This window comes from Atractosteus spatula, chromosome 5 (genome assembly GCF_055471065.1).
Source record: "Atractosteus spatula isolate fAtrSpa1 chromosome 5, fAtrSpa1.hap1, whole genome shotgun sequence".
Classification (NCBI taxonomy): domain Eukaryota; kingdom Metazoa; phylum Chordata; class Actinopteri; order Semionotiformes; family Lepisosteidae; genus Atractosteus; species Atractosteus spatula.
In genome coordinates this window covers 6940264-6964650 of record NC_142710.1, presented here as the reverse complement: position 1 = coordinate 6964650, position 24387 = coordinate 6940264, and the positions used below count along the sequence as shown (strand labels likewise).

Sequence of the window (24387 nt, the reverse complement as noted above, 5' to 3'; positions counted from 1 at the left end):
GTTCAGAGCAGAAGAAAAAAACTACAAAGGAAAAACTGACGACCCACGCAAACAAAAGAAAATCAAAGAGACTAAACAAAAGCAACAAACTTGACTCTAACACCCCGGACACAGATGAAGATTCCCTCCTTCCAAAGTTGTGGCAAAAGACCGCGTCCCACTCTGTTGCCCGGGCTGCACGACAGCTGCTGCTCACAGGAGCTGTCCCAGCACGCATCAGCACGGGGGCTTTCACCTGCTCCGTTTCCGACCTGGGTTGGTACACCCCTCTTTAGACAAACCGGTGAGCCCAAGCTCCCCCGGGATCACCATATTGGTGCCGAAGACGCTGCGGACCCCCGATCAACACAGCCCACTGCTGTGCAGAACTCCCGAGCGCAAGCGTTCCCTCGGTCTCAGCCTCCCGGCAGCTTGGATTACAGGCGTGCGCCACCACGCCCGGCGAGAAGCAGCCTCGCTCTTTTTCTCATCTTCGTGTGCTGTGAGCCAAGCCCAGGGGACAGCTCGGGTTTGAAACGCTAGGATCTCAGGCTGGCAGGTGGCTGCCCCGAAAAATGCGGAAAAAACTGCTGAAAAATGCTTCGTCCTGTCCTGTTGTCGAGCTCGTCCAAAAAGCACCAGCTGGCAGTATTGCTCTCGTAGACTTTCTAGAACGCACGCATTACATCCGTTCTTCTTTGCTTTGACATCACTTGAGCTGAAATGCAAAAAAAGTCACGACACCCGCTCTTCCAGCACTTGGTTCAGGCCCCTCGCTTAAAGTTACGGCGGGCTGTCCTAGAGAGAAGTCGGCGGAGCACGGAGATTTTTCACGAGAAGAAACAGAATTCCACAGTGAAACGATTGCAAGTACTGTACATTACGACATTAAGAAGTCTTCTTCCTTTTGAGATTTAAACCACTTTTGGGGGAAATATCATTACGCTGAAGAGTGCGAAATGGGTCGCAAATGTGAATATATGAAGGCGACTTTCATCCTTTGGAAAACCGTTCACATCTGTCCCTCTCTCCTTTTTTTTACAACGAGTACTGGCAAACAGTCAGCCCCCCCACTTCCACGAATGGCTCGTTGGTCTAGGGGTATGATTCTCGCTTTGGGTGCGAGAGGTCCCGGGTTCAAATCCCGGACGAGCCCGTTTTGTGCTCTGACTCGTGCGTAAGCGAGAGGCTTTCCCACTTGTCCTCTGCCCACGCAAAGCGAACTGCTTCACCGCCATTCTCGTGTTGCAAGACGCCAGGAAGGCAGGCATTTTACCCGTCCATCCTTGCTTTGACAACACTTGAGCGGATGTCATACAATTCAAAGACAATGTATTAAAGGGTTCAGAGCAGAAGAAAAAAACTACAAAGGAAAAACTAACGACCCACGCAAACAAAAGAAAATCAAAGAGACTAAACAAAAGCAACAAACTTGACTCTAACACCCCGGACACAGATGAAGATTCCCTCCTTCCAAAGTTGTGGCAAAAGACCGCGTCCCACTCTGTTGCCCGGGCTGCACGACAGCTGCTGCTCACAGGAGCTGTCCCAGCACGCATCAGCACGGGGGCTTTCACCTGCTCCGTTTCCGACCTGGGTTGGTACACCCCTCTTTAGACAAACCGGTGAGCCCAAGCTCCCCCGGGATCACCATATTGGTGCCGAAGACGCTGCGGACCCCCGATCAACACAGCCCACTGCTGTGCAGAACTCCCGAGCGCAAGCGGTCCCTCGGTCTCAGCCTCCCGGCAGCGTGGATTACAGGCGTGCGCCACCACGCCCGGCGAGAAGCAGCCTCGCTCTTTTTCTCATCTTCGTGTGCTGTGAGCCAAGCCCAGGGGACAGCTCGGGTTTGAAACGCTAGGATCTCAGGCTGGCAGGTGGCTGCCCCGAAAAATGCGGAAAAAACTGCTGAAAAATGCTTCGTCCTGTCCTGTTGTCGAGCTCGTCCAAAAAGCACCAGCTGGCAGTATTGCTCTCGTAGACTTTCTAGAACGCACGCATTACATCCGTTCTTCTTTGCTTTGACATCACTTGAGCTGAAATGCAAAAAAAGTCACGACACCCGCTCTTCCAGCACTTGGTTCAGGCCCCTCGCTTAAAGTTACGGCGGGCTGTCCTAGAGAGAAGTCGGCGGAGCACGGAGATTTTTCACGAGAAGAAACAGAATTCCACAGTGAAACGATTGCAAGTACTGTACATTACGACATTAAGAAGTCTTCTTCCTTTTGAGATTTAAACCACTTTTGGGGGAAATATCATTACGCTGAAGAGTGCGAAATGGGTCGCAAATGTGAATATATGAAGGCGACTTTCATCCTTTGGAAAACCGTTCACATCTGTCCCTCTCTCCTTTTTTTTACAACGGGTAGTGGCAAACAGCCAGCGCCCCTTCTGCGAATGGCTCGTTGGTCTAGGGGTATGATTCTCGCTTAGGGTGCGAGAGGTCCCGGGTTCAAATCCCGGACGAGCCCGTTTTGTGCTCTGACTCGTGCGTAAGAGAGAGGCTTTCCCACTTGTGCTCTGCCCACGCAAAGCGAACTGCTTCACCGCCGTTCTCGTGTTGCAAGACGCCAGGAAGGCAGGCATTTTACCCGTCCATCCTTGCTTTGACAACACTTGAGCGGATGTCATACAATTCAAAGACAATGTATTAAAGGGTTCAGAGCAGAAGAAAAAAACTACAAAGGAAAAACTAACGACCCACGCAAACAAAAGAAAATCAAAGAGACTAAACAAAAGCAACAAACTTGACTCTAACACCCCGGACACAGATGAAGATTCCCTCCTTCCAAAGTTGTGGCAGAAGACCGCGTCCCACTCTGTTGCCCGGGCTGCACGACAGCTGCTGCTCACAGGAGCTGTCCCAGCACGCATCAGCACGGGGGCTTTCACCTGCTCCGTTTCCGACCTGGGTTGGAACACCCCTCTTTAGACAACCTGGTGAGCCCAAGCTCCCCCGGGATCACCATATTGGTGCCGAAGACGCTGCGGACCCCCGATCAACACAGCCCACTGCTGTGCAGAACTCCCGAGCGCAAGCGGTCCCTCGGTCTCAGCCTCCCGGCAGCTTGGATTACAGGCGTGCGCCACCACGCCCGGCGAGAAGCAGCCTCGCTCTTTTTCTCATCTTCGTGTGCTGTGAGCCAAGCCCAGGGGACAGCTCGGGTTTGAAACGCTAGGATCTCAGGCTGGCAGGTGGCTGCCCCGAAAAATGCGGAAAAAACTGCTGAAAAATGCTTCGTCCTGTCCTGTTGTCGAGCTCGTCCAAAAAGCACCAGCTGGCAGTATTGCTCTCGTAGACTTTCTAGAACGCACGCATTACATCCGTTCTTCTTTGCTTTGACATCACTTGAGCTGAAATGCAAAAAAAGTCACGACACCCGCTCTTCCAGCACTTGGTTCAGGCCCCTCGCTTAAAGTTACGGCGGGCTGTCCTAGAGAGAAGTCGGCGGAGCACGGAGATTTTTCACGAGAAGAAACAGAATTCCACAGTGAAACGATTGCAAGTACTGTACATTACGACATTAAGAAGTCTTCTTCCTTTTGAGATTTAAACCACTTTTGGGGGAAATATCATTACGCTGAAGAGTGCGAAATGGGTCGCAAATGTGAATATATGAAGGCGACTTTCATCCTTTGGAAAACCGTTCACATCTGTCCCTCTCTCCTTTTTTTTACAACGAGTACTGGCAAACAGCCAGCACCCCTTCTGCGAATGGCTCGTTGGTCTAGGGGTATGATTCTCGCTTAGGGTGCGAGAGGTCCCGGGTTCAAATCCCGGACGAGCCCGTTTTGTGCTCTGACTCGTGCGTAAGAGAGAGGCTTTCCCACTTGTGCTCTGCCCACGCAAAGCGAACTGCTTCACCGCCGTTCTCGTGTTGCAAGACGCCAGGAAGGCAGGCATTTTACCCGTCCATCCTTGCTTTGACAACACTTGAGCGGATGTCATACAATTCAAAGACAATGTATTAAAGGGTTCAGAGCAGAAGAAAAAAACTACAAAGGAAAAACTAACGACCCACGCAAACAAAAGAAAATCAAAGAGACTAAACAAAAGCAACAAACTTGACTCTAACACCCCGGACACAGATGAAGATTCCCTCCTTCCAAAGTTGTGGCAAAAGACCGCGTCCCACTCTGTTGCCCGGGCTGCACGACAGCTGCTGCTCACAGGAGCTGTCCCAGCACGCATCAGCACGGGGGCTTTCACCTGCTCCATTTCCGACCTGGGTTGGAACACCCCTCTTTAGACAACCTGGTGAGCCCAAGCTCCCCCGGGATCACCATATTGGTGCCGAAGACGCTGCGGACCCCCGATCAACACAGCCCACTGCTGTGCAGAACTCCCGAGCGCAAGCGGTCCCTCGGTCTCAGCCTCCCGGCAGCTTGGATTACAGGCGTGCGCCACCACGCCCGGCGAGAAGCAGCCTCGCTCTTTTTCTCATCTTCGTGTGCTGTGAGCCAAGCCCAGGGGACAGCTCGGGTTTGAAACGCTAGGATCTCAGGCTGGCAGGTGGCTGCCCCGAAAAATGCGGAAAAAACTACTGAAAAATGCTTCGTCCTGTCCTGTTGTCGAGCTCGTCCAAAAAGCACCAGCTGGCAGTATTGCTCTCGTAGACTTTCTAGAACACACGCATTACATCCGTTCTTCTTTGCTTTGACATCACTTGAGCTGAAATGCAAAAAAAGTCACGACACCCGCTCTTCCAGCACTTGGTTCAGGCCCCTCGCTTAAAGTTACGGCGGGCTGTCCTAGAGAGAAGTCGGCGGAGCACGGAGATTTTTCACGAGAAGAAACAGAATTCCACAGTAAAACGATTGCAAGTACTGTACATTACGACATTAAGAAGTCTTCTTCCTTTTGAGATTTAAACCACTTTTGGGGGAAATATCATTACGCTGAAGAGTGCGAAATGGGTCGCAAATGTGAATATATGAAGGCGACTTTCATCCTTTGGAAAACCGTTCACATCTGTCCCTCTCTCCTTTTTTTTACAACGAGTACTGGCAAACAGCCAGCACCCCTTCCGCGAATGGCTCGTTGGTCTAGGGGTATGATTCTCGCTTAGGGTGCGAGAGGTCCCGGGTTCAAATCCCGGACGAGCCCGTTTTGTGCTCTGACTCGTGCGTAAGAGAGAGGCTTTCCCACTTGTGCTCTGCCCACGCAAAGCGAACTGCTTCACCGCCGTTCTCGTGTTGCAAGACGCCAGGAAGGCAGGCATTTTACCCGTCCATCCTTGCTTTGACAACACTTGAGCGGATGTCATACAATTCAAAGACAATGTATTAAAGGGTTCAGAGCAGAAGAAAAAAACTACAAAGGAAAAACTAACGACCCACGCAAACAAAAGAAAATCAAAGAGACTAAACAAAAGCAACAAACTTGACTCTAACACCCCGGACACAGATGAAGATTCCCTCCTTCCAAAGTTGTGGCAAAAGACCGCGTCCCACTCTGTTGCCCGGGCTGCACGACAGCTGCTGCTCACAGGAGCTGTCCCAGCACGCATCAGCACGGGGGCTTTCACCTGCTCCGTTGCCGACCTGGGTTGGTACACCCCTCTTTAGACAACCTGGTGAGCCCAAGCTCCCCCGGGATCACCATATTGGTGCCGAAGACGCTGCGGACCCCCGATCAACACAGCCCACTGCTGTGCAGAACTCCCGAGCGCAAGCGGTCCCTCGGTCTCAGCCTCCCGGCAGCTTGGATTACAGGCGTGCGCCACCACGCCCGGCGAGAAGCAGCCTCGCTCTTTTTCTCATCTTCGTGTGCTGTGAGCCAAGCCCAGGGGACAGCTCGGGTTTGAAACGCTAGGATCTCAGGCTGACAGGTGGTTTCACCGAAAACTTCTGAAAAATGCTTCTTTTTCTTTTCGTGGCGCTACATAACTTCATCTACAGACATGGCGTTTCTGCAGCTCTTTCTGCGTACATTTTGGTATTATCATGGACACCTGAAGAAGGCTCTATGGATGAAACGTTGTGTTTTCTTTCTTCTCTTTTCAGCATGGAATAAACCTATTACTTCTGAGCTCATTTGTCTTCCTCCTTTTTGGAGGTAATGAGCAGATCCAAGGTCATCACACATCCAGAGGTTAAATAATAATCATAATAATAATAGCCTACCTTATATAGCGCTTTTCTGGACCCTCCACTCAAAGCGCTTTACAGGTACACCAGCACCACCAACGTGCATCATCCACCTTGGTGCGACGGCAGCCATAGTGCGCCAGACCACACATCAGCTCTCACTGGGGAGGAGAGCAGAGTGATGAATCCAATTCATAGATGGATTATGAGGAGGCCATGATTGTTAAGGGCCAATGGGAAATTTGGCCAGGATGCCAGGGTTACACCCCTACTCTCTTCAAGAAACACCCTGGTATTTTTAATGACCACAGACAGTCATGACCTTGGTTTTACATCTTATCCGAAGGACGGCGCCTGTTTATAGTATAGTTTTCCCCTCACTCTACTGGGGCATTAGGAACCACATGGACCACAGGGTGAGTGCCTCCTGCTGGCCCCACTAACACCTTTTCCAGCAGCAACCTTAGTTTTTCCCAGGAGGACTCCCATCCAGGTATTGGCCAGGCTCACACCTGCTGAGCTTCAGTGGGCTGCAAGTGATATAACTGCTGGATATAGAATTATAAGAGGTGTTATGGACTTCAACTGTTCTACTCCTAATGTATGTAGTTACTTCATGTAAGTTGTAATTGAGTTAAAATTACAGAGGTATCTGATTTTAATGAATTTCAATCTTCTCTTTCTGTTTTCTCCTTAGTTGTCCAGTCTGACATTGTCCTGACCCAGCCAGGATCGGAACTGAAGATGCCTGGGGAATCCGTGAAGCTCTCCTGCCAAACTTCAGGGTTCAGTTTGTCTTCTTACTGGTGGCCTGGATACGTCAAAAACCTGGAATGGGACTGGAATGGCTTGGAGAGATCATTCCAGATGGAAACATGATTATTCCATCTCCTCTGTCCATGGAAGATTCACGGGTTTCAAAGACAATTCCGCTGGGCTGCTGAATCTACAAATGAACAGCCTGCAGGCTGAAGACACAGCAGTGTATTACTGTGCGAGGTATGGAGCACAGTGATTGAGTCAGAGCTGGAGCCCTGACAAAAACTTCCAAACCACAGACCACAACTTCAATAAAAACATTCTAATGTCTCGAGGTCTGGATCTCAACCATTTGCTTATGTACAGATACATATCAGAACTGACACAAACGAATCCCCATAAGGTCTTTATTTAAAGAATCTGTGTTCTAATGCAGAGCACTGCAAATCAACACATTCTAATGAACCAGACCAGGCTGCATTAATAAATTATGTTTTCTAGTTGGTCACCATACAGCCTGTGCCTGTCCAGTGTATCTGGAACCTATAGCAAATTTCATTTAACTTTGTTTTAGGTTTAATGCATTTTGAAAATGATGTTTTCATTTTGTTGTAAATCACAAAATAGTTATAAAGTTTATACAATTATAAAGTTATTTTTTTAAGTAACATCACCATCTGTAAATTTCCTTGGATTAAATCCTAAAACAAATAAAGTATTAATAATACTGTCCATTCCCTCTCAGAAAGCTGTTTGTTCCTGATAAGGGACTTTAGAGCCTACCACAGAATCAAAGGACACAAGGCAGGACTGCCCCCTGGAAGGAAAACAAGTTGTTTACTCACATACAGAGTTTACCGGCAATAATAATTAATAATTATGAGTATTAATTAACAGATCAGAGCCCTGGTGAAAACACATGTGAACACGGGAATAAACTCCACAATAATTCCACAATACTACCCCTGTTCAGAATAAAACCCAAGATCCAAGAACTGTGCTCATACCCAGACACTCCAGGGCCAGTTCACCATCACTAAAGTCACTTCCAATAACCTGCTGCACCTGGAGGGGAGAGAGCTGAAGACTGAGGACACTACTGTGTCTTACTGTGCTCGAGGCTCACAGTGAAGCAAGGCAACATCAAGCAATTGTTAATAACCATCCAATTAAATGTCAGCAAGGATCACTTAATTATTAAAATCATATTCATTACTTTTTGAGGTGTTACAGATTATAATGGAAGGAGATGAGCTTTCCTATAGGCTAACACCTCTTATCCCCATTGTTAAACACAGACACCATCTGCCTCTACTATCAGAATAGTATTTCAGCCAGTAGATGGTGCTGTGGTTCCAGGCAGAGAGAGATTTTAAACAACATTATGTTCAGCTGTTAACATTTAGTGTAACTACTGCTGCTGTGACAGCCTCTACAAATGTTTACAATAATAATTCACTGAGGGAGGGTTAATGCAGTAAATGTTCAGTGTGATGCTTCAACATTGGCTTGACAACAACTTTATCTTAGCTACCCAAACAAGGCCTCTTCCTTCATTTCACTTAGAGCAAGAGACTGAGTGTGGATTTATAGTAAAAACATGTTCTTTTTAAATTAATACCTGTATTCATAATAATCTTAATCATACATGTAGGAATCTTTTGAGTGTAGATTTTATGAAATGTTGACGTTTTCTTTCAGATATAAGATATGATAATATAATATACTGTATTAGTGAGTGTGTGGAATGCCATAGGAGTATGCAGTATAGTATCTTTAGTTTAATGTTGAAAAGAAGTGCATGTCAACCCATTTTATACCTCCTGGTTCTTAGAGAGAGAGAGAGATATGCAAATATATGAAAACCTTTGATCTCATGTTTTATTTTAGTATGTTTTTTAATTTTTATTCACATTTCAAGTATATACAAAATTCTGTTTCTTTTGCAGGTGTTCACACCCAGGTCTTGACTGAGTCTGAACCTGCAGTTGTGCAGCCTGGAGGATCTCACAGACTGACCTGTACAGCCTCAGGATTCACATTTGATGACTATGCTATGCACTGGGTCAGACAGGCTCCTGGGAAGGGGCTGGAGTGGGTGGCTTACATTAACTGGAATGGTAATAGTAAATACTATGCCCAGTCTGTCCAGGGAAGATTCACCATCTCCAGAGACAATTCCAACAACAAGCTGTACTTACAGATGAACAGCCTGAAGCCTGAAGACACTGCTGAGTATTACTGTGCTTGAGATCCACAGTGAGATAAGTGATGTCTTAAACCGCAAAAAAACTTGCAACGGTCTGAAATCACTTAATCGCGTCAGCATGTGCCAACCACTAAAATGACTGGTGTTCCATGTGCCAGGAAATAAAACAAAAGTGTTACAATTTTTTTATAACTGCTCTTGTTACATTTGTGAGAAATGAGTTGATTTGCTATATCACTCAGTTATCATTAAGAGATCTGTTTTCTAAACCTCATTAGTTTTTCCCCATCTCTTACTCCTCCAGTAATTCAACATTCTGTGGGTACCGAGGCATCATTGGACTGTGAGATGTTATTGACCACAGCTCCACACACATCAAACCACATACAAAACTAAAAAATGAAAATGAAAGCAAACAGTGCATAGCACAAAATATAAACACGTTTTTTTTTCCTTGCTGTTAAATTCTTGACAGCAAAAAAGATTTTTACTTCCTTTGTAAAATCCACTCCAGTTTACAGAAATATCCAAGTGAAACTCCTGTAGTGACCAATAGATACCGTTACTGTAAATGGTAAGGAAAACATCCCTGAGTATCTTCTGTATTGCAGCTAGTGGGATGTCAGTCTGTTCTGCATCAGGGTAATGATCAGACCTCAATTTATTTTCTGTCACATACCTGCCTGAAAAAACAGCAGCTCTCTCCCTTAGAAAGCAGGATCCACTAATTCACATTGAGAGTCAGGTGTAGACTCAAACTCTTGGATGACAGATTGTATAAAAGCAGAATTAATCATGTGAAAAATGTGCAAGCAGCTTTGAAGGGTTTAAAGAGCTGAAAGTATAGAAATATACTCCTCCAAGTCTGTCTAGGGAAGATCTCCAGAAGGTGTGATCCAAGTTTCAGGATAATTTTAGTTTTGGATATCTTTCTACAATAGGAGTTCAAAAACCCCTCTGTGAGGATGCAGATGGAGAGATCAGCAAGATTGTGGCTATTGTAGTTGACACGGGGAATGATCGGTTTGGAGAGATCTTTGATCCTCGCAACTCTGACATGTTCCCTGAACCAGAACGTCAGTACGCATGATACTAACTCAGACACTGTCACTGGCATTTATCCCATGTAAGTCTCTGATGACGATAAGAGATAAGATAAGATCACTTTATTAGCCATATACAAATCCTTGCATTAGGAAATCCTCTTTTTGCATATCCCAGCTTCCTCTCCATGAGACACACAGACAGGGAGAGAGAAGCTGGGGGTCAGAGCACAAGGTCAGCCATTTATACAGCACCCCTGGAGCAGTTAGGGTTAAGGGTCTTGCTCAGGAGCCCAACACAGTAGGATTCCTCTGATGGCCGCAGGATTTGAACCGGCAACCTTCCAGCCACAGTGCAGATCCTTAGCCACATAGCCACTGCTCCCTGTATTATGCTCTCAATGTCAATCTCAGCTGCTATTGTTTTCAATTTTTTCTATCAGACATTCACTATGTTCACTAACTCATCAGAGCCTCAGGTGAAGAAGCCTAGAGACTCTGTGAAACTGTCCTGTACAGTCTCTGGATTCTCCATGAGCAGTTACTGGATGCACTGGATTCGCCAGGCTGCTGGGAAAGTGCTGGAGTGGATCGGACGCATTGATTCAGATGCAGGCCCAGTTCATGCGCTGACACTCCAGGGCCAGTTCACCATCACTAAGGACACTTCCAATAACCCGCTGCACCTGGAGGGGTGAGAGCTGAAGACTGGGGACACTGCTGTGTCTTACTGTGCTCGAGACTCCCAGTGAAGCAAGGCAATGTCAAGCCCACACAGAAACCAGCAGAGCACAAAACACTTCCTCTACTTCAAAACTGCTGAAAAACTAAAAAAAGAACAGTAGGGTCTTAGACTGTGTTCTAACTCTTCAAATGAAACTTACAATAAATTTTGCATTGGTGGGTAAAACAATCTCAAGTAATATGTTGGCAACAGTTTAGTTTTAATGATTGCAAAACACACCAAACAAATGAAGAACTGATGTATCCATGTGTTGTTAATAACCATGCAATTAATCTTTACAGTGGGACACTTATTACTGGGTTACTAACAGAATGTTGCAGAATATAAGGGAATGAGCTTCTACATGTGAAGATGACAGGAGATGGTAGAAGAGACTGTGACTTTCTGCACAATATTACAGAACTTCCTGAGATTTTGTCTCATTTGCGTTTTAAATGCTAGTATTTCATGTCCAAGCTCTTTCTCTACTAGTCCAGAACCCAATAAAAAATCCAGAAGTAATGGACAAATGTTCATAATAATTAATAAATCAGAAAATGATAACGCATATAATTTTCTGGGTAATTTTTCATCCTTGGCTTTAAAACACAACAATATCCCATTACAGCACCTCTTCCTTCATTTCACTTTGCTCAAGAGTCTGATTGTACTACTGTTTAGTACAGTTTTACAAGACATTGACTTCGTTTTTCATTTTCTTGGTATCTTAGTGTGTGTGTAATGCCATCGGGGTAATGAGTGTGGTATTTTTAGCTTAATGTTGAAAAGAAGTGCATGTTGACCCATTTTATACATCCTGTGTCTCAGAGAGAGAGCAATATGTAAATCTGCTGAGCATTTATGTCTGGTCACTGAGGGAGAGTCTGAACCTGAGGTCAGATACTATTGCTACAGGAGAACCAGGGATTCATACAGAGGTCTAACACTGTCACCACCCTGTACAACAAACAAACATGAAGATTCTCAATACCATCTGTGTGGTGATGATAGTTCTCAAAGGTGAGGATTTCATGTGGCAATTTAATCTTAATTTTTATTTCAGGTTTATCTGTTAGATTTCTTATTACAAAAATATACATTTACTGAAAATGTTTACATTTTCAAGTACATAACTCATACTGTTTCTTTCACAGGTATTCAATCTCAGGTCTTGACTGAGTCTGAACCTGCAGTTGTGCAGCCTGGAGGATCTCACAGACTGACCTGTACAGCCTCAGGATTCACATTCAGCAGTTCTTACATGGGCTGGATCAGACAGGCTCCTGGGAAGGGGCTGGAGTTTGTGGCTCGAATCCGTCCTGATTCAAGTAAATCATGGTACAGCCAGAGCGCAGAGGGAAGATTCACCAACTCCACGGACAATTCCAAGAATCAGCTGTACTTACAGATGAGCAGCCTGAAGACTGAAGACACTGCTGTGTATTACTGCGCTAGAGACCCACAGTGAGAGAAGTGAAGCCTGAGCCCTGACAAAAACCTACAACTGTGTCTGGAATCACTCAGCTGTATGAATGTTGCATATACTAAGATTAAGCAGATTTATAATGTTCATTTCTGTGATTCAAACAATGTTTTTTCCTAGACAGTGTCTTATATCTATAATGCAGTTAACAATATAAATATGTAAAGATCAGAAGAATACAGTCAGAGAACAAAAACACCAGTCAACATCTATCAGTCAAGGAAACACTGTACTCACACTGAATATTCACCCAGCTCAAGTCCCGAGGCCTGTATCACATACTGTATTATTCTGAATTGCCTCCCTGAGAGAATTATTCATTTCCTTCTATTTTCAAAATGGCCAAACACTACACAGTTTCAATAATCAGAAAAGTCAGCTATAAACATTTATGTTCAAAATTGAAAATACATATCTAAAAAATGATAGGCGATGAATTCTGTATTACTGTAAATGTTTAACTTCCGTCTTCCTAAACTGAGTTATTGATGAAAAACATTAAACGAGGGCATAAGAGAGATTCAACTTCAACACAAGATCAAATCGAGCAAAATGAGAAAATATTATAAAAAGATTGCAATTCACAAAACCGCTGCACCTGTTTAATAAGTTGAGTTCTGAACAAGTGACTCAACACTGAATTCAGGAAGACAAAATCTAAACTTCAGGAGAACCGTATGATTACAAATATCTAAGCAATAGTTATAATAGTGCATGTGATACATTGCATTGATTCACATTAGCAAAGCAATTTCTTCAATTAAATGAAGACTGATTCAGCTGTACTTAAGCAAATAGAGAAGCACTTACTTACACTAGGACTTGTTACTCACACTCCAGCCTTTATTAACATGAATCTTTCAAAACGTCCAGTAAATCTTAAATCAACATGTTGCAATGTACCCACATGTACGCAAGTGAAAATGTTCACAGTTGCAATGCAAGGAGCCAGCATTCAAATCTTGACAGAATTCACACACCTCCTCCCAGAGCCTCACTAGGATCTGAGCAGCACTGACAGACTGGACTGAGGTGTCAGACCTTCACTGTGCTGCACTGGGCAGGACCCCTGCAACGCAATGAACTTACAGATGAACAACCTCAGGACTGAAGGCACTGCTGTGTATTACTGCACCTATCATTCATAGTGAGAGAAGTGACGTCTTAACACTTGTTTTTATTAAAAGCTTTCAATGGTCTGAAATCACTCAGTTGTGTCAATATGCCAACTGCTAAAATGACTGGTGTTCTATCAGCCAGAAAAAAAACAATACATTTGTACAACGTTTAATAAAAATTTCTGCTATACTATTGAGAAATTATTTTTTTTTTGTAATTTTACTCAATTATCATTTAGAGATCTGTCTCGAAACTAGGCTTAGTCTTTTAATCTTCCAGTAAGTCAACACTCTGGGGGTACTCAGGCATAAAATTGCTGCAGACCAATCTAGGTGAAACTCCTATAGTGACCAGGAGATAGCAAGTGATAAGGAAAATGTCTCACAGTAACTTCTGCAATGTAGCTTAGAGGATGTCAGTCTGTTCTGTATCAGGACAAGGATCAGACTTCATTTGTTAACAGGTATTATTATTGTCTTAACAATCGTGCTCTTCCATTAAGACCAGGATCCATTCATTCATATTGAGAACCACATATACACTCAAGCAGTTGAATGACGGATTAATGAAAACAGAACTACATAATTATAAGAAAGTGCAAGGAGCTTTGAAGGGTTTCAAATGAACTCTTCATCCTGGAGTACCACAGCATATATTGTATATGCCTTAATATCACATGACACTGCATATTCCACTGGAGTAGAGGATTATTTCTTAATACATCTATATCAGGACAGTCTCCTGGGAAGGAACTGGAGTGAGTGGCCAATATTAGAGGTGACAGAAATATACTACTCCCAGACTGTCCATGACATATTCACCATCTTCAGAATCAGTTTTAAAAAATCAGCTTTGCTGTCTGGAATGCAATAACTAAAAAGAGTTGACACACAAAAAATATTCATCCCCTAATTCTTATTGCGACAACCGTGCTATTATTTCTCAAGCACACTACAATGGTATCTAGAATTAATTTTCCCATTGGCTCCAGTGTCCTGTGTCAGTGAATTTAAAGGCTGTGCAGCTCTGCTCCACCCCTGCAGGAGGCTCCTATGCAAACTCACAGCCCCTTATTAATGACACAGCTGAGAGACTGAACAGCAGCCAGTCAGCTTCTCTTCTGTGCCTTTCAGTCTGAACAATCAACAATGAGGCTCTTAACAGCGCTGACTGTAGCAACTCTGTGCTTCACAGGTGATCATTCTTACTACTTTATTAACAGCTTTGAAACAAATGATGCAACTTCAAAAAAAGGTCACAAATTGTTTTTTTATTTTTCTTCACAGGTGTTCAGTCCCAGGTCTTGACTGAGTCTGAACCTGCAGTTGCCCAGCCTGGAGGATCTCACAAACTGACCTGTACAGCCTCAGGATTCACATTCAGCAGCTATGCTATGGGCTGGGTCAGACAGGCTCCTGGGAAGGGGCTGGAGTGCGTGACTACTATTAGCAGTGGTGGTAGTAGTAAATACTATGCCCAGCCTGTCCAGGGAAGATTCACCATCTCAAGAGACAATTCCAAAAACCAGCTGTACTTACAGATGAGCAGCCTGAAGACTGAAGACACTGCTGTGTATTACTGCGCTCGAGAGCCACAGTGAGAGAAGTGAAGCCTGAGCCCTGACAAAAACCCACAACAATGTCTGAAATCACTCAGCCATATCATTGTTCCATATACAAAGATTAAGCAGATTATAATGTTTATTTGTGTTATTCACAGAATGTTTTTGTCCAGATATTATTGTCTTATATTTATAGTATAGTCAGGGATATGAATATCTAAAGATTTCAGAAGATTAGAGTCACAGAACAAAAAAAAGCAGCCAAAAACTTTTAACTAAGGAAACACTGTGTTCACATTTAATATTCATCCTGAACAGTCAAGTCCTGAGGCCTGTATGATGTACTGTACTATTCTGAATCACCTTGCTGGGAAAATTAATGATTTCCTTCTATTTTCAATAGGTTCAAACACAAAACAGTTTAGTCAGATGCAATTTATGCTTAAATCTAAGAATACACCTGTAGAAAAAAATGAAAAGTTATAAATCCATTATAACATGTTTTATGCTATTTTTTCCAAAACTAATGATCAAAAATATTAAACAAGGATGTAAAAGAGAGAGAATTTCAAAACAAGATCTCGTTATCCATTGTTAGATCACATGTGAGGTGTGTGTCTTTAGGGATACAATTATATTATTTTAATTTAATCATTCAATACTATTAATAATATTAATTTAATTATTTAGTTAATCACTTGTACACAAATTGAGAAGAGATTAAAAACAAATTCATTTTACAAGCCAATGCACCTGTTTATCAAAATCAGTTCTAAACAAGTGATTCAACGCTGAGTTTAGGAAGACATAAGCTAAAATCCACTGGAACACAAGAGTTACAAATATCGAACCCATGGCCATAATTCAGCTCGTGATCTGTTGCACTGATTCACATTAGCAAACCAGTTTCATGTATCAGGAGCAATGAAATGAAGACAGACTGATTCAGCTGTGCTGAAGGAAACAGAGAAGCATTTATACACACCAGGTCTTCTCACTCACACTCCAGCCTTTATTAACATGAAGCTATCAAAACGTCCAGTAAGTCTTAGACCAGCATGTTGCAATGTACCTACATGTACGAAATAATTCAAATCTTGGCAGAATTCACACACCTCCTCCCAGAGCCTCACTAGGATCTGAGCAGCACTGACAGACTGGACTGAGGTGTCAGACCTTCACTGTGCTGCACTGGGCACTTAAGTCTGGCTACAGTAACCCTGCCCCTGTGGGAGGAGCATGGTGATTAACAGCAGTTTACTGTATATTAACCTATTTAGACTCTCAGGACACAATACAGCACATCAAAATAATCATTTCTCTATTCTTATTGTTCTCTATCTTTAAACATGAAGATCAGTGTGCTATGCACTATTTATAACAGCAGCTATAATACGTAAGGAATGAAATGAGTGAAATAATTTCAGATTTTATTCTAATATGGTTGATGACTTGTGCGATGTTAAGGGACTTAAGGGAAGAATTAAATAAAAAGTGTCTGATAAAGAAAAAATGACTTTTTTTTCTGCAGGTGTTCAGTTTGTCCTGGTCCTGAGTGAATCTGAACTGGCACTTAAAAAGCCAGGAGAAACTCACAGACTGACCTGTACAGCCTCAGGATTCACATTCAGCAGTTGTCCTATGTCAGACACTTTTTAAAGGGGTTGGAAAGGGTGACTAACCCAGTACTAAAATATTAATATTAATAATAAAAATAATAATAATTGCTTACACTTATATAGCGCTTTTCTGGACACTCCAATCAAAGCGCTTTACAGGTAATGGGGACTCCACTCCACCACCATCAAAGTGCAGCCCCACCTGGATGATGCGACGGCAGCCATAGTGCGCCAGAATGCTCCCCACACATCAGCTCTCAGTGGGGAGGAGAGCAGAGTAATGAAGCTAATTCATAGATGGGGATTATTAGGAGGCCATGATTGGTAAGGGCTAATGGGAAACTTGGCCAGGACACCGGGGTTACACCCCTACTCTTTTCGAGAGACATCCTGGGAGTTTTAATGACCACAGAGAGTCAGGACCTCGGTTTTACGTCTCATCCGAAGGACGGAGCCTTTATTACACTAAAGTGTCCCCATTTCTGTACTGGGGCATTAGGGCCCACATAGACCGCAGGGTGAGCACCCCCTACTGGCCCCACTAACACCTCTTCCAGCAGCAACCTTAGTTTTTCCCAGGAGGTCTCCCATCCAGGTACTGACCAGGCTCACAACTGCCTGGGTTGCCAGTTCTGAGTTGTAGGGTGACATGGCTATCTGTCTACTTCTCTCGGTCTGTCCAGACTTTTTTTCCTGTGTAAAATCCGCTCCAGTTACAGAATAATCTAGGTTAAACTCCAGTAGTGAGCCAGTAGATGGTAGTAAATGTTAAGAAAAACTGTCCTGAGGAACTTCTGCAATGCAGCGACCGGGCTGTCAGTGTCTTCTGCATCAGGACAATGATCAGACTTCATTTGTTTTCTTGTATTATTATTGTCTTAACAGCAGTGCTCTCCTAATGAGAGCAGGATCTGTAAATTCATATTGAGAACCACGTATAGACTCAAGCTGTTGGATGATGGATTATATGAAAGCACAATTAATAATGAAAAAAGCTGCAAGTAACTTAAAGAAAGCTCTTTCATCCTGCTAGCAGCACTGCATTTATATTCCTTAATACCATTTGGCGGTAAGAGTCCTAGAGTAGAGGAATGTTTAATAGATCTACAGTATATCTGGACAAGCTCTTGGGAAGGGACTAGAGTGGGTGGCCAGTGTTAGATCTAAAATATACCACTCCAAGTCTGTCCAGGACAGATTCACCATCTGCAGGGGCAATTCCAAACATCAGATGGATTTATAAACCAGCAGATTGAAGACTGAAGACTCTGCTGTGTAATTTTTGTCCTGAGAGCCACAGAGAGAGACAGTGAAGCCTGAGTGCTAAGAATAAGACAACGCTCATTCAGATAAACAAGGGAACTGTCAGAAACATCTAATTAACTTGACCTTGATTTTGCCGCTTACAATGCATGAATCCCACCTATAGTACTACAGTACCTAAACTGCCTTTCACTCCACCACATACAGTATATATACAATATAAGATAAAAAATGCTTATTTCTTTTTGTTTCTAGCAACACAAAAGATCAATTTAAAAAAAGCATTTACACATCTTGATCACAGACAGTAATAGTGTGGGCCACAGTCCCCTGGTCACACAACATGGCCACACACACTGGGCAGAGGACCGAGATATTTTGGATCCGTGTTGGGCACCACATGCAGCAAGAAAACGTGTGCATGATACTATATTTCTTTAACATCTTGTGCCTTTTATTTTATACTTTGTGATTTAGAATGTGCATCTATTTTTAATAAATAATTTGTACAGTTGGCAGACAAAAATACTGACCTTTTCGTTCTTATTGTTACAACTATACCATTTTTCATAGGCCTACTGCAATGGTATCTCAAATAATGAATTTTCCTTTTGTTTGAATTTAACAGGATCAGTACTGGGGTCCCTACTGTGAGAAACCCATTGGCTCCAGTGTCCTGTGTCAGTGAATTTAAAGTCTATGCAGCTCTGCTCCACCCCTGCAGGAGGCTGCTATGCAAACTCACAGCCCCTTATTAATGACACAGCTGAGAGACTGAACAGCAGCCAGTCAGCTTCTCTTCTGTACCTTTCAGTCTGAACAATCAACAATGAGGCTCCTAACAGCGCTGACTGTAGCAACTCTGTGCTTCACAGGTGATCATTCTCACTAGCTTATTAAAAATTCTGACATTAGTTGTGATACTGTCATCTAGTTCATACTAGATGACAATATATTATTTTTTCTTCACAGGTGTTCAGTCCCAGATTGTGTTGACTGAGTCTGAACCTGCAGTTGTGCAGCCTGGAGGATCTCACAGACTGACCTGTACAGCCTCAGGATTCACATTTAAAGATTATTACATGAACTGGGTGAGACAGGCTCCTGGGAAGGGGCTGGAATGGGTGGCTCAAATTCAGATTACTTCAACCTATTATGCCCAATCAGTCCAAGGAAGATTCACCATCTCCAGAGACAACTCGAAAAATCAGCTGTACTTACAGATGAGCAGCCTGAAGACTGAAGACACTGCTGTGTATTACTGTGCTCGAGACCCACAGTGAGAGAAGTGAAGCCTGAGCCCTGACAAAAACCCTCAAGCCCCTCAGCAACATCAGTGTTAACTGTTAAAACAGCTGGTGTGTCATGTGCTGTCATGTACATAATTATTACACAGACGTCAGAAAAGGGTTTGTGAGGATTGTGTAGAAGACACTGTGCCTTATAGCTGTGATGTCAGTCCTGGAAAAAAAGGGGGGCCGGCTGTGAAGTTATATGATGTATTCAGTACAGTACAGTCCCAGCCCTGTGCGGCTGATTTGTGAGCCACCTGGTCATTGTCTTAATGATCAAAACACACGACCACCTCAGCGGACTCACAAACTAATGCACGCAGGGCACAAAGAGGCTTCACAATTCACACATAAAACTGACTTATATTTCCAGAAATACCAACTCAATTCCAACAGTGTCCAAAGTGACTTAATTACATAGCAAAAAGCTGGTTTGATTTGTATTTTAGCCCTTTGCATTCTGTGTGTTGCTGTTGAGGAGAATCTTGAGGATGTTAGGTCTCAGGTGAAAATCATGAGAAGCTGCATTGTGCACTTGTTTGCAGTTTCTAAAGATGAGTCTGGAATTTTGCATAAAGCACTGAGAACAGACAAACTGCCACTCAGTCCTGACTTTTTTCTGTTCTATTCTACTCTATTCTATGTGTTGTTTTAAATAAACTTTTAGAATGCTGCCAATAGGGAATCCCCTTGAACTGGCTAAAGACTACAGCTTATTTATTTAATTATGTGCAAATAAAAGTCACCGAAGAAAACTACCTTCTCCTGTAACAGCAGAAATTTCATATTAAGAACATTTTGATATATTTAATAAGGGTGATATCTTTCCACTATTTATAGATAGTAACAAAACTTACAACTACAATATTTCACCATTTTGCACCCAATATTGTGTGGGATCAGCACTGGCATCCCTACTGTGAGAAGCCCATTGGTTGTGTTTTTCACAAGTGATCAGTTGTGCCAGTTTACTCACATCTCTGACATTAGATATGGTAGCTCATATAGTGTATTTTTTCTTCTTTTTCAACAGATGCTCAGTCCCACATTGTGTTAAGTGAATCTGAACTATCACGATTGTCATCCCTCCTCTAGAGGGCGCTCCGACCCCTTTTTGTTAAGTTTATTATCACATTCAACTGTCCCTTTGTTCCATTCTTTATTTAAGCCCAGTGCTCCGAAGTTCTGCACTGTACACAACACTGTGTGCTTTTATTTTTGTTGAAAAGAGAGGAAATAAGGAGTGTATTTCATCAGGCTGACAGATGAAAACCAATGATGACAAATGTATTTAAAGGAGAATCAAAATGAAATTCAGTTTCATCCAAGCTTTCTGGTAGCATTAGCCAGTGTAGTGTGTAATTGTACAGGGTTGCTGATGGAGGAGAGAAACAACAGTGATCTCCTGTTCTGAATGTGGCGTTTTCACATGCCCTCCCTATACTGTTCCACGTCTCTTCTTTACCGCCACTATCGTAACCTCTGTCTGTCTGCAGGGCAGCACATATAATTCAATATTCACAATATAATAATGATGAAGATGACGAAGAGAGAGTGGCACAGGGGTACAGTTGTCAGGATTGCTGCCTCACAGCGCTGGGGTTCATCTGCATGGAGTTTGCATGTTCTTTCCGTGTTCATCTGGGCTCCAGTTTCCTCCCGCAGTACAAAGACATACTGGTAGGTTACCTGGCATCTAACAAACCTGTCCCTGGTGTGTGTGTGTGTGTGTGCTCTGTGGTGGACCGATGTGTTATCCAGGGTGAACCCTGCCTTGTGTGAGTCAAGGAGGCTGACTGGGCGGTATGGACGTGTCTGTGCTGTGTGTGAGTGTGTCCAGTGCAAAAGCTACAATTTGGCTCACTGTTCAAGGACTTATATTGGCGGCATCTGTGCCTATTTCACATTACAATGAATACTCTACGTTTCGTCTGGCACGTGTTTGTGTTTTATAAATTCGTTTTTCCTGTTCTGCTCATTCTACACCTGTAGGAGGTTCCCCAGCAGTCACAAAGAAGGTAACATTGCATCACAAATCCCCACACTCTGAGGGCTCCTGTTTAAGACTGCTGTGGTTCCCCATGCAAATCTCACCACAGACACGTCCTATTTAACCACCTGCAGGACGCGATCAGTTACAATCCTCTGGAGCACTGTCCCCTTCCTGTTTCTCTACTGTTTGTAACCATGGCATTGAAACTGCATTGTGTTTTCTGTTCATGAAACCACAATCCATTTCACTGCACAAAACAAAATGTTTGTGACCGGGAACGTCCTATTCCTTCTGGTTTCCTGCAGTGCAGTAAAATTCTTCTTTCTTTTTGTATCCGCTCAGAGCGCCAGTTTTCTGTCATTTGTAGTGTTAAAAAGAGTTTCGTATTTCGTATTGATCTTCTGTAAGCTTTCATTTCACATGTGAGCTCTGAAATTGTACAGTCAGTGAGTCTCATTGAGCTTACATAAGAACTCCACAGCCACAGAAAGAGTAGCTCTTGCACACACACAATCAGTAAAAATGTTTTTCTTCAAATCCAGGCATCTAGTAAATTTTGTGTATTCCGGATTGTCGCCTCCAGATCTTCTTCTTCTTCTTCACAGCCTTAGTCCCAGACTGTCCTGGGGTCAGCTGCTCTGGTTGCTCTTCTCCACTTGTCTCTGTCGAGCACATCTTCCTCACTCGCTTCACATACCTCCATATCTTTTCTCACACAATCTATCCATCTCTTTCTAGGCCTGCCTCTTCCCCTGTTACCTTCCACCTCAGATTCCATTACCCTCTTTGTTACTTCCTCAACGTCCCTCCTCATGATATGTCCATACCACCGTAACCTCGCCTCTCGCATCTTCTCAACCACATCCACCACCCTACATCGTCTACGGATTTCTTCATTTCTGATCATATCCTTCATTGAAATCTGCAGAATCCATCTCAACATCCTCATTTCAGTTCTTTTCATCAAGTTCTCTTCCCTCTTTCCAACTGCCAAGCATTCAGCTCCATATAGTAGTACAGGCCTAATCACAGTCTTGTACATTTTGCACTTTAACTTTCTAGGAATTTTCCTGTCACAGATTATTCCAGTTATTTCCCTCCACTTGTTCCATCCAGCTTTCACTCTTTGTTTTACTGCCTCCAGTGTTTCTCCTCCCTTTACCAGTTTTGCTCCAAGGTATTTAAAGCCATCAACCTGTTTCAGTTTTCCTCCATTTATCTCCTCAACATTGGTCATAGTATCTCCTCTTCTCTCCATTACCATTATTTCAGATTTTTCTGCATTCATTTTCAGTCCACCCTTTTCCAGACTCCTCTGCCATTTGAACACTTTCTCCTGTAGTTCTACTTCTGAATCTGCCATCAGTGCCACATCATCAGCAAAGATGAGTTCCCAAGGCACTTCTGTTCTTACCTCTTCTGTCAGTGTGTCAATAATGTTTATAAAAAGGAAAGGACTTAGTGCTGATCCTTGGTGTACTCCAACTGTGATTTCAAACTCTTTTGTCTCTCCCCGTTGTGTGACCACCTTCGTAGTTGCATCTCTATAGGTTGCTTGAACTAACTTCACCATGCTTTCTGGTACTCCTTTCTTCCTCAAGCACCAATACACTACCTCTCTGGCACACGGTCATATGCTTCTCCAAGTCCAGAAAGACCACATACAGCTTTTTCCCTTTCTCTAGTGTCTTCTCCTGTAACTGTCTCATCACAAAAATGGCATCTGTTGTGCTTTTCCCCGCTGAGAATCCAAATTGTGAGTTGTGGATCCTGACTATCTTCCTGCGTCTCATCCAGATATAGTTTCAAAAACAATCAATTTTAAAGACACCTTCATATGTTTCATTTCACTATATATTGCACAGATTCTAGGTTTAGTATCAGTGGGGCTGAATTGAACACTTAGCTAAACTCATAATGCTGTTTGGCAAATTTGCTGGTCATGTTAACATAAATACATACATACCAAACTGTATGTTTTGTGAATGTCTGCTTTTTTGTGACTGAAATCTGTTTTTAAATACTCAAATCATTTCAGACAATGATAAAAGGAAGTCATACCATGTTTCAAAATCTGCTGTAATTTAGAAACTGGTTTCCACATTTACTGTGCATCAATACTGTACATTGTTTAACATACAAGAACTCTACTGGAATTCACCCTGTAAAAATAAAGAAAGGTGGTGTCCCACCCTTCTTTCATATCTTCTTCAGTCAGCAGGGGTTGTTCTTACACTACACAGCTCCCCTGGCCTGAGGTAGTCTCAGTTTCTCTGAGGGGTATTATCCTGTTAAATCGAGTAATGCAGAAAACAATAAAATGAACACATTTCATCTCGCACATTTCTCCTACAAATGGTGACTCTGGATCTCTGAGGTGCTCTCTGAAAAATGATCAATATCTACTGCAGTCATTTCATTAGATGTGAACTTTCTTTTTTCCTGTTGTCTCTAAAAAATATTGATGTTGTAAAGAGAAAATAATTATAAAAGATTCTTATTTATTCATGTTGAGCAACAAGACTTTGTGTCATTATATGTAGTTGCTTCTTCCCAGCTTCTTTCTCAGGGTTATACCTGGTGATTGCTCCAACTATTTAAAATGAAGCAAATATTTCTGGGCTCTGGATCTATTTATCTTCCTCCTTTAAAGAAGTTAATGAGGAGATCTGACGTCATCGCCCATCCAGAGATTTAGTGCAATACAGAATTGTAAGAGGTGTCATGTGGACCTTAAGCATTTTTCTCCTACTGCATGTAGTCACTTCATGTACAACAAGTTGTCATTAAAAGTCCCTTTTGAAATCACAGAGAGTCTGAGTTTAATAAATTGAAGTCTTTCTGTTTTCTTCTTAGTTGTACAGTCTGACATTGTCCTGTCCCAGCCAGGATCGGAACTGAAGAAGCTTGGAGAATCTGTGAAGCTCTCCTGCCAAACCTCAGGGTTCAGTTTGTCTTCTTCCTGGATGGCCTGGATACGTCAAAAACCTGGAATGGGACTGGAATGGCTTGGGGAGATCAGTCCAGACGGCAACACGATTAACTACATTGCCTCCATCCGCGGACGATTCACCATCTTCAAATACAGTTCCACCGGGCTGCTGAATCTACAAATGAACAGCCTGCAGGCTGAAGACATGGCAGTGTATTACTGTGCGAAGTATGGAGCACAGAGACTGACCCAGAGCAGGAGCCTGACAAAAACTTCCAAACCACAGACCACATCTTCAATAAAAAACGAATGCCTCAC

The 24387-nt window shown here is 43.2% G+C and overlaps 9 non-coding genes and 1 pseudogene across 9 annotated transcripts; 5 read left to right on the top strand and 5 right to left on the bottom strand.

The window, feature by feature from the left end:
• Positions 1–144: 144 nt before the first annotated feature.
• On the bottom strand, positions 145–443 carry LOC148833729 (signal recognition particle RNA). The gene has a single exon (XR_016091134.1).
• A 620-nt stretch (positions 444–1063) lies between these two features.
• On the top strand, positions 1064–1135 carry trnap-ugg (transfer RNA proline (anticodon UGG)). Its single transcript has one exon. It is a non-coding gene; the product is annotated as a tRNA-Pro (tRNA).
• A 330-nt stretch (positions 1136–1465) lies between these two features.
• On the bottom strand, positions 1466–1764 carry LOC148833727 (signal recognition particle RNA). Its single transcript, XR_016091128.1, has one exon.
• A 617-nt stretch (positions 1765–2381) lies between these two features.
• trnap-agg (transfer RNA proline (anticodon AGG)) lies at positions 2382–2453 on the top strand. The gene has a single exon. It is a non-coding gene; the product is annotated as a tRNA-Pro (tRNA).
• A 330-nt stretch (positions 2454–2783) lies between these two features.
• On the bottom strand, positions 2784–3082 carry LOC148833725 (signal recognition particle RNA). The gene has a single exon (XR_016091115.1).
• Positions 3083–3699: 617 nt separating this feature from the next.
• On the top strand, positions 3700–3771 carry trnap-agg (transfer RNA proline (anticodon AGG)). Its single transcript has one exon. It is a non-coding gene; the product is annotated as a tRNA-Pro (tRNA).
• Positions 3772–4101: 330 nt separating this feature from the next.
• LOC148833723 (signal recognition particle RNA) lies at positions 4102–4400 on the bottom strand. Its single transcript, XR_016091116.1, has one exon.
• A 617-nt stretch (positions 4401–5017) lies between these two features.
• trnap-agg (transfer RNA proline (anticodon AGG)) lies at positions 5018–5089 on the top strand. The gene has a single exon. It is a non-coding gene; the product is annotated as a tRNA-Pro (tRNA).
• A 330-nt stretch (positions 5090–5419) lies between these two features.
• Positions 5420–5718, bottom strand: LOC148833721 (signal recognition particle RNA). Its single transcript, XR_016091205.1, has one exon.
• Positions 5719–11781: 6063 nt separating this feature from the next.
• LOC148833720 (immunoglobulin heavy variable 3-7 pseudogene) lies at positions 11782–12275 on the top strand (annotated as a pseudogene).
• The last annotated feature ends 12112 nt before the right edge of the window (positions 12276–24387 follow it).